The following is a 20386-nucleotide window of genomic DNA, read 5'->3' on the forward strand; positions in this document are numbered from 1 at the left end:
AAAGACGTCCTATTCAATACAGTTGGTTTCATTCGATAATCTTAACCTGTGATTCTAGAATGATTCATTGCTATATTTACGACACCGACTAGAGAGATCTGAAGACACAAAGTCGGCAACGGAAGCTCACCATTAAAAATATAATTCGAAGAAAAAGCACCACTGTAGGTATCGGGATTAGCCTCCTAGCTTCGCCTTAAATTTCCTCTCTCAGTGCGTCACCTGTTTGTATAAAATTAACAGGTATATCCACCCGTAATCGAATTCTCCGCGGCAGTTTAAAAGCAAGGACGGGAAAAGAAATCCATATTGACATGAGCAAGTAAATAAGTAACCGCGAAAGAAATGGTATTTCGCCAAAAGTTGGATTTGCAGGAAACGGGATAGCTGCCTAAAAGAACAGTGGTGCACTACGGCTGAAGCGATCCTAGCGCACAAGAACTCGCGAAGTTACTTTCTCGCTAATTCTCCCAGGCGGCTTTCTTTTCCGCATCAGTTCTCATGAACTAGCTATGCAGGTAACAACCCGGCTGACTTGATAACGACGGGACTGCCGTGAACCGAAATCTTGCCCAAGCTTGCGTGAACATCGGTATTACCTGTCATAAATGACCTGGCTGACTCGACAGCGCCAAACCGTCCTAAGCCCATATCTTCCCCGAAGTTGTACGTGCGCACTGGTATTAACTGTGATAAATGTGCGTCCTCGGATGTACAGCCTGCTGGACTGGAACACGAGCCTGCGACTCCTCGGCAGCAGGGCATTCACGCCACATCGCAAGTACAGACGAACTATTGCTGCAGCATTTGCGTTAGCTCTCTTGTAACCATACACAACGTTGCTGAGCAGATGAGGGTAGTTGTCTCGATAAAGAATGCCGCAATCTTTCCAACTACCGCATTGCTTATCCGGGTTAGGGGCGTTTGGAAAGGAAGTAATTTATCACAACTTATTCCCGTTGCAAGGGCAACTGTGTCTCAGTGTGAGAAACGTGTGCCGTACCGCGAACACAAAGGCGAGGCGAACCAGCCATTTCAGTGCTCATTTGCAACATGGCTTATATCACACTGACCACGCCCCCATGCGTGCCTGTAAAGGCCTTTCCTATAGGATCAGCTCCCGGTGGTAAGGCACTGCCCAACAGGCAATAATGCGCACCAGGCGGGAGCTAATACTACCCCCCCCCCCCTATCCACTGGAGAACTGACACATTTTGTGGCCATATTGAGTAGGAATAGCGTAAGCTCGGAGTAAAACGTATTTGACTGACCAAATTGCCCTATACGCTTTTGAATTTTTGAATAAGATGGTTTATTACCAACTGTAATTAGCGAGGCCGATTGACTGCACATTCTAACGCACTGTGTTGGGTTCGTGGGCCACCGCTGCAGTGGTACAGAGCGTGTAGGTTTATATGACCTGTAGCCAAATTCAGAACGATTCAGCTGTAATCATGTAGCAAGAACCTTACTACAGCGGCAACGGGGAGTTTTCGTCTTTTTATCCTAAACAGGAAACAAAGTGGTATTCAGCGTGCTTCAAGGTTGTCGTTGGCGCAGAATGTGTTGTGGGGGCTAGTAATGCTGATCTTATCCACCATTCCTTCTCAAAACCATGTCACAACAAACTTAGAGTTTATCTTTGTTGTGCGTCAACCAGGGGAAAGCTGTCGCAAAGCGGTATTTCAGGCCTACCAAACTAATTAGGCCAATCACGAACGGTACGCGGAACTGGATAGACCATGGTAAATTCTTGATCACAAAAGTGTTTTCCCTGGTTTTGTGTGTGTTTATCGCGTGTCTTTATGTTTTAAAGCAAACCTTTCTAGCTCTACCAGGCAACGGTTCTTTATTGGCGTGAGGGACAAGATACTCCCAACGCGTCGAGGTGGCGGTGGGGAGAGGGGGCCGGCGGAGGGTTTTACTCACAGAGCACACTAGAGATGGCGCAGCAAATTTACCCAGCGTTCCCTGCGTGGAAGTGCCGGCTCACCGGCGGTGGCGTGAGCGGTACGGCTTTGTCGCATGCTTTAGCGACGGTTGTTTTGGGCCAGCAACTTCGCGTCCATTGCACGATGCCTTCGCACGGCTTGAATAACTTGTTCGACAGCACCTGCAGGGCAACCCGCACCCGACGGAATGAAGTGGTCGTACGGCAAACATACGTTAAGGATTAGTTTGCAGGGCGGGAAAACTAAATGCACAAACCACATACAGGCCGCTAGAAAAACGCTACCTTTTACGCACTGCTTGCCAAGAATGGGACTCCGTTTTATAAATTGGTGAATAGCAATTCGGTTGTGTTTTAAGAGGTTTTACAAACGGCGACAGGAGCAATTGGTTCTGATAAATAGCAATTATAAAAGTTCCCTCAGCTTTCTCGAATTTTTAAACTTACTAAACAAACTAGTTTAAATCGGTATAAACGGGAATCACTAAGGTAGCATGCGGAATTGTTTCGGTGACTGCGCTTATGTAGCGCGGTGGTGTATCCCCAAGCTAGCACATCAGCATTGCTAGGTTCCGCTGTCTCACCTTTCGAAACACGCTCCTCTCCGTTTTCTTTCTTCAGACTCACGGCCGGTCTACAGCGGCGGCGTCCGCCTTTCTATCCCGGCCATGGACGACGCTGCTGCTACGTTGGGGACGCTGCCCCCGGAAAGTTCAGGTAACGGATGGCAGAATCCCTGGTTTTACTTTTGCTAAACCCACGAGTGTGAATTCAAGTGACGTTGCGTGGGCAATTGTTGGTTTGGAGCCAATGTTTTGTGCTTATTTGTGTGTGCCAGAGAAATTTTCGTGTCACCTTCACCCCATCTGGCTTACAAGTAGGAAGGCTAGCCTGGTTGAGCTAGCCGGTTCATTAAAGAGTTTCATCGTCCACCTACTCCTCTTTCCGGCGGTATTATACTATGTGCCTAACCGAAGCAACGTCCACGGGCATTTCGGGAAAAAATGTCGCTGTGGCACTACCTCAGCCTCGCTCTCATAAGAAAATACCACACTTACCGTTCTCACGTATATCCACTTACTGGCTTTAAGGGACTAATTGTTCCGTTCAGTGTCTGTGCGAACGTTGTTGTATGTTTTTATCATGTTTACGACTTTATAACTCAGTGAATTTGGAAGAAATATACACCTTACGTGAGGAGGACCATCCGCACTCATAACTGGCGTCAACGTCCCATTTTGGGTCACCTAATAGAGAAATAAGAAGACAATGTAACGTAAAGTAACCTGCTTAGACACAGCCAAACGAACATACTGCAATCACTTAAAACATCGTGAAGTTTCCGAAGTCATGAAAATTATGATTAGAACTGAAGGTGTGAAAAATGCCGTGATGATTATAATACTCCCTAATACTAAATTTGTGCGCTGCACGAATCGCAATCTTCTCAGTCATGGCGCATATCTGCGACGTCTGAGGAAGTGATCGAGTTACCAGCGAACGCAAGGCAGCGCACGTAACTGTGTTGTTACCTCGCAGGGAGTTGCCCCCGCCGGCAGCCATGTTATTGCAAATCGTGTTTGGACCTCCCGCGCAACTGCCACGTGGTTCGCATGAGCCACGCACGTAGTAGTAACGTCTGCCGAAAATGTGAGGGAGAGGCAGTGCGAGAGATGTCGCCATAGCATCACGTGCCGCCCTCCTTCTCACACTTTCGCTAACCGCTCCGAGGAGTGTCTAGTGCGGGCTCAGCATACTGCCCTCCTCTTCACACTTTCTCCACATTTTCCTCCGCCGTTTTCTTCCTGCCTTCGCTCGCTCGGTCACAACGCCGATGCCGAGGCCATCGCCATTGCCATCGCCACCGCCAAACTAAAGTAGCGGCCGACAAAGTGCTTGCGCACTAAAAAATTAAAATAATAAAGGAGGCCAGAGCCGGACTCCACCTGCCGCCCTTGGTATCGGGAAGAACCTCGACACCACAACAGCAGACGCTCTACAATGTGGCAGCCAAGTCTCAAAACATCGAATGCCGTCTTTAGCCGTTTCAGCAGCGCTGTGCTGAGGTGCCATCAGACTGAAGTTTGGGCACTGCCTAAAAATTAGTAGTGACATAATGGTATCTGTCTCTGACGAAGAGAGTACAACGTTAAGATGCCGGCACATAATGAGCCCTTAACAGCGGAATGTTTAGACTAACTGGTCGAATTTGGCAAACACAAGAAGTACCACCACGACATGTTCTTGCTCATAATACGCAAGCTGGATGCTCCCGGGAAATTTTTGCGGTGGCTTTTCGAGAACAGGGAGGAGGGGAGATGCTCCAGAATTTCAAATTTTCAATATTAAAATTTAACAACTGTGGCCAAATAACGCGTAATTAGGCGCCGCGTTTTGGTGAAAAGCGGACGTTCTTAAACAAAATATAAATGCCATAAGCGCAAGGATTGACTCCGAGATTTGCATATACCAGCAAAATTTCAGGCTTAAATGCAACTTGTTCGTACTCCTCCACGTATGCATTTAGCAAGATGTGCGTCCCGCTGCCAGTGGGCGGGCTATCGCCCGGTGGCCTTTTTTTATTTTGTTAGGCGCGCATGCTAAACGGGTCCGTGGGAGACTACGAATTTAGGCAGTGGACGGTGAATCCCATTGAAAAGAAGCAGTGGGGCCATTTACATTACCGTCCGCACTGGGGCGCAAGGAAGGAACCATTTGGGGTGTGTGTTGAGAATTTGTTCACTAGAGCACTGCACGGGCCTGATTTTAAGGCCCGAGCCCGGCCCCAGTCCGCTTCGCAAAGCCCGAGCTCGACCCGGGCCCGTAACACCTAGCCCGAGCCCGGTCCGTGCCCGGGCATTCATAAGTGAGCCTGGCCCGAGCCCGGCCCGGGCCCGCCATCTCAAGCCCAGGCCTGGCGCGGCCGGTTATTTATTTTTTGGCTTAGGGAGGGCCCACGCGTGTGCGACCAGGCCCGGTCTTTGACGCTGAAGAAAGTTTGTTTATTATATTCCGAGCGATCAGACGGAGCATCTAGTCTGTACAAGCACGTCATGAACTGAAACGCAAAAAATAAGGGTTTAAAAGTGCACGTCACCGTCTGCAGTTCACGCCACATCGGCGTAATAATAGCTCGTATTCTTACACGGGAGACACAATCACCTTTGATGACCAGCTAGCAAGACTCTTGGCAACTTCACGTGTTGTCTCGGCCACAAGTTGGTATTGTTGCAATTTTTTGATCCGCATTTGAAACAACGAGTATGTACGCACGTTGAAATACTTCACCTGCAGTGGTTGTTAAGCGGTGGTGTTTCTCTGGCACGCGAGTTTCATTCCGGTCCACGGCAACCACATTTTAATTGGTGCAACATCTAAAACACACGTGTACATACATAACCATAGGTGCACAGCTCCAGGATGTCTGAATTAATTCCTTCCCCTCTTGGGCATTCCTTGTAATCGTATCTTTGGTATTTATACACCAAAATATAAAATCTTGATGTAGTACAAGAAATGTCATTGCAGTATAGTGAGTATAGTATAGTGACCATCAAATTGCAGTATAGTGACCATCAGACCTAGCAAAACATGTTTTCAAAACAATGCGTACAACTAACAGCAAGAAGCGCGCAAAAATGAACCAAGAACATTCATTTTGATGCTCTTTTCTACACTTCACGTCGGACCTATTAATGGCCGTGCCTATGAATTGAAGCCCGAGCCCGGCCCGGGCCCATGGCGTCGAGCCCGAGCCCGGCCGGGGCTCGCGGCAATGAACCCGGGCCCGGCCCGGGCCCGCCGATAATCGAATTCGGGCGGCCCTGCCAGGCCCGCGGGCCGGGTCGGGCCCGGGCTTTCGGTCCGGCCTGGGCCCTTGCAGTGCTCTATTGTTCACTACTACGCAGTCGGTCCTGTTTCATCCCTACTAACTCTCGGCCAGAGTTCAACAGGTGAGCAAGAAGGCAGTCCTGTTGGCAACAGCGACTGTTGCCAACGGTCGCGCGGGCAGCACTCTCTCTAGTGGTGTGAATCGTCGCCATGAGTGCCAGGCAGTGTCACCTGAAGGAAGCGGCCCGTCTAAATTGCGAGCGATGGCTCTTGGCAGATCGCCGAGAGCGCCAGCAGCAGTAGGCGATGTATTCAGCACGTGGGCTCTTTGTTATCATATAACATGCAGCAGACGAAGAAATGTGGATCCCCACGGCGCCCGGAACTTACTGATCGAAGGGAACCGTCGACATATTTATGCACTTGTTTCTGACACACACGGACCCATACGTGTTCGTGTGCCTGCGGTTTTTCCAACGTCTATCCATCTTGTATGTTTGCACGTTTTACCAGTTTCGCAATTCCGATACCGTTCAACTGAATGGTCGATATGATTTTTTGTTTTTATATCATTTGTTAAGCAATGGCATAAAAGTTTACTTATTGAATAATTCCAACGCAATCTATGCCATTTTTGCGTCATGTCACTAACCGGCTATTTGACAACAAATAAGTATTTAAAACCGGAGTATTCCCCGTATACAAACACGTTCGATGAGGTTGACCACCACTGCTTCTTCCGAAGCGACCTCGATACCAGTCATCGTTCTTCATTGTCTTGTCAGAGGCGCAATGCATAACACGTTTATGACACTTGTCTCCATTACCCGTTATTAGTGGGAAAGATGTCTTTATGATAACTATGCTTGCATGCCATGACATGTGCGCTTACGCCGACATAATTCCTTGCGAGTGAGGTACGCTTCATTTTCTCAAAGAACATATATTCATAGGAAATGTTCCGCAGCAGCTTAACTGATCCACACCTTGCTGTCCGTTTTCACCTCAGTGGCTGCGCGCAAAGCGGAGGGCTTATCCGAAACAATGGTAGTTGGGGCCGGGGACTTCATGACTGGCTTACGTATGTACTGGCAGACAAATATTTGGTGCCAGGTGCTCGTGGCATTATTTGATAACAGTTACATTATTCTAAGAAAATTGTACTCGTGCATGTTGAAAACAACTGTACTGATTTACGGCAGCCTGATGCGGTAGTTCAAGCAGGTCGACAGCTATTGGCACACTCGGCACTCCAATTTAAGCTCTTCGGTAGAGTAGGCCCTCGTTATACCGGAACTGCTTTATTCTCGCTTCAGCTGAAGTTTTTTCATGGTTCACACTCCAGTGTGTGAGAGCGAACCCTGTGTAGTATTACCGAAGCGCCGATTACAACGAGATTCATTTCTAATTACGAGGACTCCGTAATAACGAGAGTTTGCTGTGCTTTGGGGAGACCCGTGACGGTTCCCGTCGGGTTGTCTTGTAGTACGGACCTATATACGCCGTAATCCGCTGTTTTTGTTCCGTCTCCCGACGGGACTTCTTTTAAATACCGTTTTGTTCCAATACTGCGAACCCTGTGCACACTCTCGGATCCCCATAGACATAGATAGATTTACAGGGTCATGACAAGCGTCCGACCGGCTTGCATGCCAGCACGTGGGCAGCCGCGGAGCCTGGCCAGGGGGAATTAATAAATCAATGACTTTAGAGAATGTGGAGGCCATGGTGGGAGATTGGGTCAGGGGAAAAAACAAGAAAGTAAAGTTTACCGTTCATAAATCCCTGTCCCACGTTCAAGTGATACTTTCAGCTCTCCTCTTAGATTTGCATCTGGGCACACGTTGTCGGAGTACAGATCACGCTTCATTGAACAGGCCACACATGCAAGAACGGAACGGGCCGATAAGAGTCGGTCAAGATGACCTTTCTTGGACGATGGTAGTGTCAATTTCGATATTAGGGCCTCACCCGTCTTCTTGAGAAGGCGGAGAACCTCTAGATAAGGTAACAGAAATGTGGAATGGTGTCTGTGCCACAGAGGGGCCAGAAGGCCGGCCAAGTGGCGTTAGGAAAGTGCAACTTTTTAAGGACGTCTGTGGTGTAGGTTGCGGTCACGTAAGCTTTGTCTGCGAAACGTTCAGCTGATCCTGAGAATCCGCTCATGAGGGATAAGCAGCCAGGCGGAGACGCATTGTGGAGTCGTCTATGCCTCTGGTTATGAAGTTGGTGACACTGTTGGTGCAAGGTATCGGGGGGGTTGCTTTTTGCGTGAGTGTGGGTGAGTGGGAGGTGAAGGCTTTCCCAGGCAGCGTCATGTTCCTCCTGATTTCAAAAATCACTGGTTCACGTGTCCGAGCCAATCGGAGTTCTAAGCTGTTCTTCCGCAGTGTCTCAATCAATGAGAGAATGCGATTAGCAACGCAATAATCAGTGCCGGACTTGTTCAGTTAATGAAGTTCCACGTGAGTGTCGCTGATGACCCGGAAGAGCATGGCCCCTGAGTCGTGATTCCTCATCCTGCAGTTTTTGCAGGGCACTGAGAATAGCAAGCATCTCGCGCATCATCAACTAACACAAAATGATTCAGCTTGCGATTTGATCCGCTGAGAAATGGAGGTAGGGGCAGGGACATCCTACTCGGACCTCCCTACTCATCACGGCAGCGTCCGGGAAGATGCCGAATTTATCTTGCAAGCGTTGGGCACCCTGTTTGCTGATTCGCTGCCCCCGGGCCTTGAGGGGAAACCAGGGAATTGGCTGCTTAAGGATGATTCCAACCGCTCGCTTTTCCAAAGGTGTAAGTGGAAGAGAAAAACTGTTCAAATCCGACCTGTTATTGGGTTGATCCCAATTCTGTGGGTGATAGCCTGTTAAGGAGGCACGCTTGAGAGGGCACACTCATGGAAGCGTGATGCTAGGCGCACGGGCCGACACAAAGAATCACATTTCGTTATCACAAGAAAAGGTATGAAATATGCTGAAATAAATAAATTAACGATTGCTTTTTTCGCTGAAACTTTTTTCGCACTTCTCCATCAAAAAGGTGTAGAACACCTCTGTAACAAATGTGAACCTCTTAGCACCACTAGTTTTACAATAAACGTTTTCATTTTCTCGGTGCGGGGGATGCCGCGTTAAATCACACGCAGGCAAAATCAAATCTAGCTAACTTACGCGACAGGGTGAGTGGGAGGTGAAGGCTCTCCCAGGCAGCGTCATGTTCCTCCTGATTTCAAAAATCACTGGTTCACGTGTCCGAGCCAATCGGAGTAAGGCCATACTCGCGTTATCGCCTTGCTGTACCGATGGTTTTACACATTATATCAGCTCGTTAAGCGCATTTTATAGACATTAGTCTTTCTTTGGATACTTAAACGAAGAAATTGTGGTCTGTCTGTCTATCTGCGTGTGACTCCATTGAGCCAACCGTTCAAAGTGAAACAGAAACTGCGCCACAGTCTTACATACTCACATCCAAATATAAGCGTCGAAGTCCGGTGTTAATATTAATACTTGTCAATATTGTTGAAGAAGAACAAGACAATACGCAAATATAAAACAGAAAATCAATACGTGAGTGATAATTGCAGTGTTCATTTATTAAAAATCTCACGGATGCTTGAATTTTCTGACAGCAAATGAAATACTACATCAACCCCATAAAACCGTCGCCTTCTGCTGCCTGCGCTACCTGGCGGAATTTTCAAAAATAAAATTGCAACAGCAACAAAAGGTTCCACTAGATAGGTTCCACGTTCTGCCTGTAATGCTCGTGGAGTATGGCAACGTGGCTATATAAGCTTTGCAGTAGTGTGCCACGATTCACGAGCGTCTCTGCCGTACGGCAGCGCTGACATCGATGCACCTGCCGCGAAGCAGTGAACGCGGTAAATTTAAATTGATTTTGAGCAAACCTCCAGCGTGTTTACCTTGGGAGGAGCGCGAGGGTAGAGGAACAGCATGAGAGGTGAGCGGGAAGGAAAGCGAAGGGAGGCACTTACATGCCAGGGGCGCCAGTCGACTATCGTCTTTCGTCGACATTTGCGACAAATCGAGCATAGACGGGGATATTTTTGGTAAAGTTACAGCGAAAAGCCGAAAGTTAAACAAACAGCCACAGTAGGTTCGATAAGCTTCCATTCATGGCGGACGCGTCTGGATGGAGCTGGGCGAACTGAACTTCATACTAGCTAGCTTAGCTTCAGCTCAGGTTCTTTTGGCCAGCTTCTCCTTGGTCAGCTGAGCTTCAAACTATCCATTTCTTCGTAGCTATACTACTTGAGCGTGGCAGAGACTTACTTTTCCAACGAGCTGACGTCAGTGAATCTCGTCAGTAAGCCAGCGTTCAAACCTAATCCTTCAAAACCGCGCGTATAAAAAGCAAAAGTGACAAACGCCGGCTGAATACCACGGCAGGCGTGCGCGGCCACCGCGTCCGCATACAGCTTCTCTTACTCTCTCGCTCTTTTTCATCTGGCTGTCTGCACCAAACTCAGGCATGTGTGCCTGCTCCTGAAGTAACCATCATCCATGATACCTCAGAGGCTACTCTAGAAAGGTTCAGCCATGCTAGGAAGGCTCTTAGGGACATAAACAGCAATCCCACACCAGTGAAGGGCCTGAAGACGCTGGTTTATAGTTGGCCGCTACGTCCCATGACTAACTCCACTCTCGGCCCTCAGTCCCCAGCAGGTGTAGAGCACCTGTCCACGGCGGCACTCAGAATACAGAAGAGAGTGCTAAAATATCTTGGTCCGGACAGGTCGTCTTTGGAATTTGACCCTGGGAACGTTTAAAGCACACGCCTTCTCTAGTCAGGGAAGCTTAGCTGTACTACTAAAAGAGCTCTCTGGCATTAAATGGGATAAGCGTAGTTAGAAGGAGAGGAGAAGGCTTCATTGAGCTTACTAGCGGGCATATTCGGTGGTGCAGGGGAACCCAGGAGAAGAAAAAACACGGGATGGGACTTTTAATTCACAGAGAAATGGCAGGAAATGTGGAGGAGTTTTACAGCATTAGCGAGCGAGTCGCGGCTTTTTTATCAAGCAAAACAAGCGATACAGATTAAAGATAGCACAGCCCCATGAGCGAACAACCAGATACGATGATGAAGCCGTAGACAGCTTCTACGAGGACGTGGAATCAGCAATGACGAAGGCAGCAATGCAGTTCGCGATTGTGGTGGGATACTTTCACACAAAGGTTGGTGAGACCCAAATGTAAAAAAGGTTAGTTGGAAATTTGGGAACAATCACAACCGTCGAGGAGCTGCACTGGTGGAATTTGCAGAGAGAAATAACCTGAGGTGGATAAAACATTCTTCTACAAACAGAAGAATAGGAAATGGACATGAAAAAGTCTTGATGGTACAACCAATAATGAACTTGACTTCATGTTAAGTGTCAACCCGGGTATTGTGGGAGACGCAGAAGTGCTAAGTAAGATTCGGAGCAGCGATCATGGGATGGTTATATTCAAGCTAAGGCTGAATATCAAAGGAGAAAGAAAGAAACTAGAGAAAACGAACAAATCCCGCATGGAGTCTGTCAGAATAAGATCTCAAGAGTTCAAAATCACTCATCAAAACGAATTCGCGCTTCCCAACGACCAGAACGAGTTCAATGTAGACAGGCTAAATGACACCCTAACATCGGCAGTCAGTGAATCAGCAGCAGCTGTGGGAGAAACAAGATGTTGGAAAAAAAACTCTAAAGCTAACTGAAAAATCGAAGAAACTAGTTTCCAAAAGTAACAACATGAAAATGTATAATATGGGGGCTAACATTGAATTAACCGAGCTTTCGAAACTGATTAAGAGAAGTAAAACAAATGACCTTCTTGCATATAACATGACAGTGATCGATGAATTGCTGCAGATAGGGGGAAAATTGAAAGCCACTAAGAAAATGCCTGCCATCGGAAAAGACAGGATGTACGCCCTCAGAGCTGAGCACGGAAACATTATGCACAACTTGTACGAGATAATAAAGGTAGCAGAACGATTGTACACCAGGCTGTATGCAATGACGTTTGACCAGGGGAAACTACTGAGAGTATAAGTTTAACTTGCGATCTCCCACTAGTAACCAAAAAGGAAATTGGAAAGACTCACAAAGACATGGAAATAGGAAGAGCTGCAGATGAGGACAACATAATCGTAGAACACTTGAAGGAGGGAGGGGATATTCTACTGGAAATGCTCGCTGTGCTTTTTTCGGAATGCTTGAACACTAAAAAAGTGCGCCCATCGCTTGGAAAAACGCCAACATGATCCTGATTCATCAAAAGGGAGATCCCAAGCACCTCAAGAATTACAGACCCATCAGCCTAGTTTCAGTTGTTTAAAAGCTTTTTACCGAAGTTGTGGTTATCCGCATAGGTGACAGCCTGCCTTGCCAACAACCCAGAGAGCAGACTGGGTTTAGGAAAGGGTCCTCAAGCATGGATCACATCCACATTGTCCCTAAATCCGCAGATTACACTAAACACCTTTACGTGGCATTTATAGACTATCAGAAATCGTTGATTCAGTACTCAGTGCAGTGCTTGAAGCACTGAAACAACAGGGGATAGAGAAGACTTACATATGACTTCTAGAAGACATATATGAAGAATGCACGGGCAGGATAACCCTCCACAAGCAAAGCGAGAAATTCCCGATCCGGGAGTTCGTAAGATAGGGAAATAGCATCTCACTAAAACAATTCACAGTATGCGTGGAAGGGGTATGCAGAAAGCTCGACTGGGAAAGCATAGGAGTAAGGATAAAAAGGGAATAATTGAGCAGTTTTGGCGCTTGCGGACGGCATAGTCCTGGTGAGTGAGACGTCAGAACACCTGCAAACAATGTGTTAGGAACAACGATCAAAAAGCATGCCCTGGGGCTATAAAATATAAATCAACCTCAATGAGAATAACATGCCGAAAGCGTCGTTGTTTGCATATTTAACGAAACGCTAGAGAAAGTACGAGAATGTAACTACATTGGACAGGTGGTTAGTGCTGACGTCAACCACGAGAGAGAAATCGAGCGGAGAATAGGCATAGATTGGCGAGCACTCGGGAAGCGCTCCCAAATAATGAGAAGTAACCTAACTCTGTTACTGAAAAGAAAAATCTACAACCCGTCCATACTGCCGGTTATGGCATACGAGGTCAAACTTGGCGCCTTATTGACTAGAAAGCAAACTTTGGTGGGCTCAACGGGCCATGGAACGAATATTGTTAGAAGTAACACCCGGGGCAGGAGACGAGCTACCTGGATGAGAGAAGAAACTACTGTAGAAGATATTATAGTTCAAATAAAGAATAACATATTTTGACTTGGGCTGGCAATGCAGTGAGTCGAACCGGCAATCGGTGGACAAAAAGGGTAACAGAATGGATACCAAGAGGTGGGTATAAAAAAGGGGGAAGGCCAATAACACGATGGAGAGATGGAATACAGCACTTTGAGGGTAAACGTTCGGCGCGAGCTACGCAGGACAGGACCAGTTGGAGGTCACTGTGAGAGGCCTTTATCCTGCAGTGGACCTGAGAGAATGGTGATGATGATGATGATAATGTTTGGGCAGGATGTGTAAACTTTCATTAAAAAATTTGAAAGGCGTAACTTTCCAAAGCAGCCATTTTCAGGTAAATCAATTTTGCGTTCGCGAACATTGAACAGATGCAATTTATATTTAAATTCGTCCAAACACCCCCTTTTCCGCCATGTTTTAGGCAAGTAATACTTGTAGCGGTACCCGACCAATATGTTGTTTTTCGTATATGTCGGAGGGCACTTTTATTTGTTCTGTTATCTTACCTATATGTCTAGAAAAGCATTTCATGGCGGCGATCTCCCGCAAATAAAGATGAAACATGAACGCAATGCGTTCTTACGCGAACGATCATGTCTCTTCTCAATGCGGGTCCGCATGGCACCCTACGCCACTAAATTTTGTCCCTTTGTTTTTTCCGTGCCCTCCTAATTTTGAGGGGAGTTTGCAATGGAAGAACGTAAATGATAAATGCGCATAGCAAATGCTTCGCGTCGTTACACATTCAAGCGCAGCTTAGGATCCCCGTGGTTTCACTGACTGCCTTCACACATTATGTGAATTTATCAAGCAAGAATTCTTGCAGTACAGTAGTACTAATGGCCACATTCTCTCCTTCTTATGCTTGGCGGTGTCGTCTCTTGCGGTAAACAGCGGTTTCTGAGCGACGAGGGTTCGATATAGGAACGCCGCTCGAACCAGCGGTACCTGAGTTAGAGGCTTCCCAACACCTCCCTCCGCCGCTACGACGACGAACTCGAAGTGGCTACGTTGTGTGGCTTTGCCCCAGCATGTGAGTGAAGCGTTCAGCGTCGCAAAAGCATTCCTCCTCGTCGTGGCGGCTTGCCTGCGCCGTGACTCACCCCATCAAGCACGTGACCTCAGCCAGCCTCCCCTTCCCTCTTAGCCACGAAAAACACTCATGTACGACACCGCAGATGGCCGTGTCTAGATTCCCAGGAGGTTTCTCGCCATTCAAAACAAGAAGGGAAAAACGGAAGCCATAAAACATTAAAGCCGTTGCACTCAACGTGAACGCTCACGAAAGGGCAGAGAAAGTGATTCGATGTAATAGGCTGTAGCGCCGTTTTCCGCTCCCTGCTACCACCCAAAGCAGTTCAAATTTCCACCTCCGTAAAGCTCGCGTGCCCCCTGCCTGAAACAGCGTCAGCGGGAGTTCTGTTCTTCTAAAAAGGCCGGAAACAGTGTTCCGAATGTAGCGATTTTACGTGCGCAATCGTTTGAGTACTATTCAAAGATCGTCCTACCGCAAAAATGGTTTAAAAGTGTTCAGTGTTACACGAGTTATCTTTCATAAAAAAATTGGTTGATCCCTCTTCCATAGTAACCGTTAAAACACGATAGGGAAATGTGCCTTCACTGGAGCAGTTGAATGCCTTGTGCGTCGACAGGAACTCGCACATCCCATTTATATTTCGTCGGTATGGCACCATTATACGCACAAACGTTAGACCCTGGATTGCAAGCACCGGAGCATTGCATAAATTCGACTGAATACACATTCGCTCGTAAACCGTCCGTGCGAACTAAACCAAACGGATTGTCAGCGAATCATTTGGTGAACACACGGTACGCTGCAGCGAATGGAGCAGCGGACCGTACCACCAGACCATGTTTTTCTGGTGGCTTTCTTGTTCTAGGCAGAAGTATCGCTGAAGAAAGCCTGATAAGTGGTTAGAAATTCAAAACCAACTGTAACGGGAAGAAATAAACGTGTACGCTCTAGCCGAGACTCACCTCCGAGACCTAGAAGCCCCACCTGTAATAGACACTTATATCTGGCAAGGTTGCAACAGGACCATAGGAATGAAGAAAGGGAGAGGTGCTGGCATGCTCATTAAACAAGGGACCGACTGGCAGAGAGTGCATGAAAGCTGTAAAGAGCATCTATGGGTTAGAGGCACCATACAGGGGAAAAATACATGGTTAGGAGTAGTGTATCTGTGGACCGGAAGTACTGCTAGGGAGGAAAATGAGGAAATGGTAAACTGTTAGAGAAGAGATATAAACGAGTTCAAAGATTCGGGCGAAATAATCATAGTTGGAGATATGAATGCCCATATAAAAGGTCTGGATGGATACACAGACCATAACGGTTCTCTAGTGATAGATCTATGTCACGAAAACCGGCTTGTTATAGTAAACACGGAAAGCAAGTGTGACGGACCAATAACATGGGAAAGCGGTAACAGACAGTCCAGCATAGACTACAGTTTAGTATCCGAGACAGTATACGGAAGGCTGCGGGAAATGAGGATAGATGAAAATGGAACAGACCGCTTAGGAAGCGACCACAAGCGGTTTATCTTGCACCTTGGAGGCGCAACCCGGACAAGAGTAGAATTAGGTACAATACGAGGAAGTAATTGGAATAATGAGCAGTTAAAGATCATCGCTGATAGATTGGAAGATGAAATCAATAAATACCCAGGCAAAAATTGGGATTGCGACGAAATTATTGCGTTCATAAAGGGTAAGATGACTGAAGCAAAGCAACGAAACCGATGGAAAGGGAAGAGAAAGCCGAAAAGATGGTGGAATAAGAAAATAAAAGAGGCTATTGACCAGCGAAGAAAGGCGTCGAGAGAACATAGAGAAACAAAAAGAACTGGTATAGAACCGGAGGTAGTGAAGGAAAAATGGGATATCTACCGTGGGAAAAAAACCCGAAGTGCAGAAAATGGTGCAAGCAAAGATCAAGCAGAAAAGCGAGCAATGGATGGCAGAAAGAGGGACAAAAGCGTATCCAAGAAGTTTCTGAACCATGTAAAATCACTAAGCTCAAAAAACGATAACCATCCAAAATTCCTGATTGATAAGGAGGGGGAACATTTAGAAGGAGAGCACGCCTTGGCGCATATTTATCGAGTGATTAGTGAGAAGTTCAGGACAATAGTGGTAGGAAAACCTGCACCGATAACATCAGCGCCACAGAAGACTGCGGAAAAGGAAATAAGTTTGAGCAACCTTGATTGGAAAAAAAGCAGAGCAAAAGGTTTCCTTCCACATGGCAGCGGGCCCAGACGGAATACCAATGCAACTGATAAACCTGCTTGGACCTAAAAGTAAGGAATCGTTTATGAAGGCAATAGATAAGGTGATAGAAACCAAACAAATTCCAGAGGACTGGCTAGAAAGTAGGATGAATTTAATATATAAAGGCAGAGGAGACAAAGCCAGTATTGAATCATACAGACCACTCACAGTAACGTCAGTGGTGTGTAGATTCAGAAAGCAGGCGATAAAATCAGAAATTCAAGCATGGATGGAAGAAAATGAAATACTTGGGGAACATCAGAATGGATTTAGACAAGACAGGCGACTGGATGACAATTTGTTCGTGATAACGCTATGCATTGAAATTGCGAAAGCACAGAATAGACCACTATGGATTACGTTCTTGGACATTAAAGGGGCATATGGAAACGTAAAAAGAGAACGGCTGTGGAGAATGTTGGAACTCCAGGGATTAGATGACGAATTGGTACAGTTCCTTGTAGCAATCTATAAAGACAATAGAGTGCACCTTACATGGGAAGGACAGAAATGCGCCCAGCAGGTCAACATCCATCGGGGACTAAAACAGGGATGCCCTTTGAGCCCAATACTGTTCATGCTTTACATGGCAGGGTTAGAAAAGAAATGGGAAAAAAGTCAAGTAGGGTTTAGCCTAACCCATATGCTGCAAGGTGAAGTGGTACAACAGCATATTCCGGGAATGTTATATGCAGACGACATTGTTCTTTTAGCTGATAACCAAACCGATATGCAGCGGCTAATAAATATTAGCGGCCAGGAAGCCACCGACCTCGGTTTAAATTTCAGTAAAGAAAAATCAGGAATAATGGTTTTCAATGACGCTACCACTGACGTAGTGTCTATCCAGCAAGGCGAATTACCTAGAGTGAAGGAATATAAATATATGGGAGTGTGGATAAACAAAGCGGATAACTTCTTAAGAACTCACGAGGAGCAACTTAAGGTTAAGGGAAAGCGAAACGCAGCTATAATGAAGCATAGAGCTCTGTGGGGGTATAACAAATATGAACTGGTAAGAGGAATGTGGAAAGGAGTAATGGTTCCAGGTCTCACGATTGCGAATGCTGTACTCTGCTTAAAATCAGACGTTCTATCAGGCCTTGAAGTAAACCAGAGAACGGTAGGACGCTTGGCCTTAGGCGCGCACGGAAAAACAACTAACGAAGCAGTTCAGGGAGATATGGGCTGGGCGTCGTTTGACGTTATAGAAGCTCAGAGCAAAATATGCTTTGAGATGAGGTTGAGGGCAATTTATCAACGAAGGTGGGGAGCTAAGTTTTTAGGTACCTATACTTGAAAAGTGTGGATACGGAGTGGCTAAGGAAGACTACAAGGCTAACGATGAAATACAGAAAGAACAGTGGAGAATCCAAAACAGCCAAGGTAACCAAAAAAGAGGCAAGGCAGATTGAAACGAATAAATGGAGGGAAAAAATGGAAGCTAAAACGTCGTTAGAGATGTACAGCGCTGAGAAATTGAACACCAGAAAAGGAATGGAATGGATGACTTTATTACAGGAGGAAATTTTCTTTTCTGGTGTTTTGAGATTCGGTTTTAAAACACCAGAAAAGAAAATTTCTACGATAATTCCCAGGGCAGTGCTTTGCTTTTTGAGGCTATAGCAGGTTGCCTGCGAACTAAGAGTTTTGTGGGGAAGTATTCACGAAATGATGGGGTATGCGTGGTCTGCGGAAAAGAAACAGAAACTATGCGGCACATAGTGTTAGAATGTGAGGGTATCCGTCCAAATCTACATGAAGGGAATATTGGGCTTCCATAAGCCCTAGGATTTAAGGGTATCACAGAGGAAGTTAACTTCAAGGCTGTCGAGGGGACGAAAAGAAGATTAGAATGCTGGTGGACGAAAAGCAGAGAGGGGAATATTGCCTAGGACAGTTGCCACCTGTAACAGGGAAAACAAAATATTTTGTGCCTAATAAGCTTTTTGTGGCAGCCCTAAGCAGCGCTAGTATTAAACCAAGAGTGTAAAACATGGTTATATTAGTCCTTTTTGGTAAGATGACATGTCATCACACCGCTTCAAAGGGGAAACCAATAGCAATCAATCAATAAATCAATCGGTGGGAAACATGAAATACTCTGGTTGGCAGCAGTGAGCGGATAACGGCGCTGCACTTTCGACAGCTTTCACATTGAGTGGAACTTCTTTAATTTTTTTGTGCTTGCTTTTCCTCCCACACGTGCCGGCGTTGCGCTGCCACTTTTTTTTTCGCTTATAGCAAAAACAAACCGAGCGAGCTTTCCCAACTAAATGAACGCGGGGGCTTCCGGTTAATTACATATATTTTACGTGAAACGTACATGCAGGTTTCTTTCGCGCTATACAACAGGAGATGTATGACAAACGCCAGCGTTTCAGGAGTTTTGAACGGTTATGACTAATTAAGCCGCTTGGTTTTCGAAGCCTCTGCGGGACGGGCTACGACGGAACGCCGGGCTCTACTTGTGTCTGTTATCTCGCGGCACCACTGGATTCCGGCAATGGTTTGACATCGATCGCTACAGTGACATACAGCAACAAGGCAAGCCCCTAAAGGGCTCTGCCTCCAAATTTTGACACTGAATAACTGGTATAAAAACACCATTATATTTCAGTGGAATGCAAACAGTTTGCGATCAAAATGTGATGATTTCCGTAAATTAGTTGCTCAGTTCAATTTCCCTATTGTTTGTATTCAAGAGCCTGCCGTAACGGGCACTTTTTGATTAGCAAATTATGTAATTTACAAAACTTCGCGACCTGGAGGAGTGAGCGGAGTAATGTTATTTGTTCGAAAGGACTACCCTTCTGATGTGCTTGAGGTCAGCAACTCAGATGTTGTCGAATATGTTGCCTGTAAGGTCTCTTTCGGTAGCATTTCTATCACTGTTATGAGTGTATACCTCCAGGGTGCCTGCCGTGTTACTGTGGATACACTGACCCGCATGTTTCAGTTACAGACGAATAATGTAATAATATGCGGAGATTTCAATGCTCACAATTCAATCTGGCGAAGTGATCACTGCGGTGCCCGCAGATATGTCATTGAGTGCGCTGCCGACAGATGTAATTTGACAGTTCTAAATGATGGGTCCGCGACATTTCTTCGGGGATTTCAGCTGGAAAATAGATGTTGAAACCCGTGCAGGTGATCATTTCCCTATTCTAGTAAAGCATTCTCAGCTGTGCACTAGTGCGCCTAAGAGGTACGCTAAGCTCACAAACTGGCAGCTGTTTCGTCGTCACATTTCCGCGAAAATTGGTGCACATGTGGATATTGAAAATTTCACACAATTTGTGCATAGCACCTTCCGGACGTGCACGCGTGCAGTCACCGTTCCAGACCATTACGGTGCAGTTGACAGTGAATATCAGCGCCTCCGTGCTCTTAGAAGGCGAGCGGAGCGACATTATCGCCGAAGTGGGAGTGTCGAGGCTTACAATCAGTGCCAAAAAATTCACTCCGTTGCACGGCGTCACCTTCAAAGGCTAGGAAGAAAACGGTGGCGTGATTTCTGCAGCTCGTTATCACCAGTTACCCGCTGTCATAAAATTTGGACAGTTATAAGGTCCTTCTGTGGATCAGCAGCCCAGAATTACCCTTTCAGAGCTCTTGCTGTTGCCCGCGGGGACCCGGAGAGAACTGTAGCCGATGAATTTTGTACAATGGTAATTCAACCAGGTGTCGAGACAAACGCTCTGGAATATAGAACCTCCGTGCAGATTGCCAACGACGAGGTGCATCAGAAGCTCCATCTCCAGCACCCGGAAATAGATTGTCCTTTTACGATCAGTGAACTACAAAGTGCACTTGCTTCATGCCCTAACAAAACGGCTCCCGGGCCTGATGGCATCACGTATGCTATGCTTAGGAATCTTGGTCCAACGGGTACGTCCAAACTGCTAGCTTTGTGGAGTCAAGAAGCTGTTCCGGAATCTTGGAAGACAGCGCGTCTCAATGCAATTCTCAAGCCCGGCAAGACATCATTGTCACTTGA

The sequence above is a fragment of the Haemaphysalis longicornis genome, unplaced genomic scaffold, assembly GCF_048455015.1.
Source record: "Haemaphysalis longicornis isolate Haplotype H1 unplaced genomic scaffold, Haemaphysalis longicornis Haplotype H1 scaffold_9, whole genome shotgun sequence".
Lineage (NCBI taxonomy): Eukaryota > Metazoa > Arthropoda > Arachnida > Ixodida > Ixodidae > Haemaphysalis > Haemaphysalis longicornis.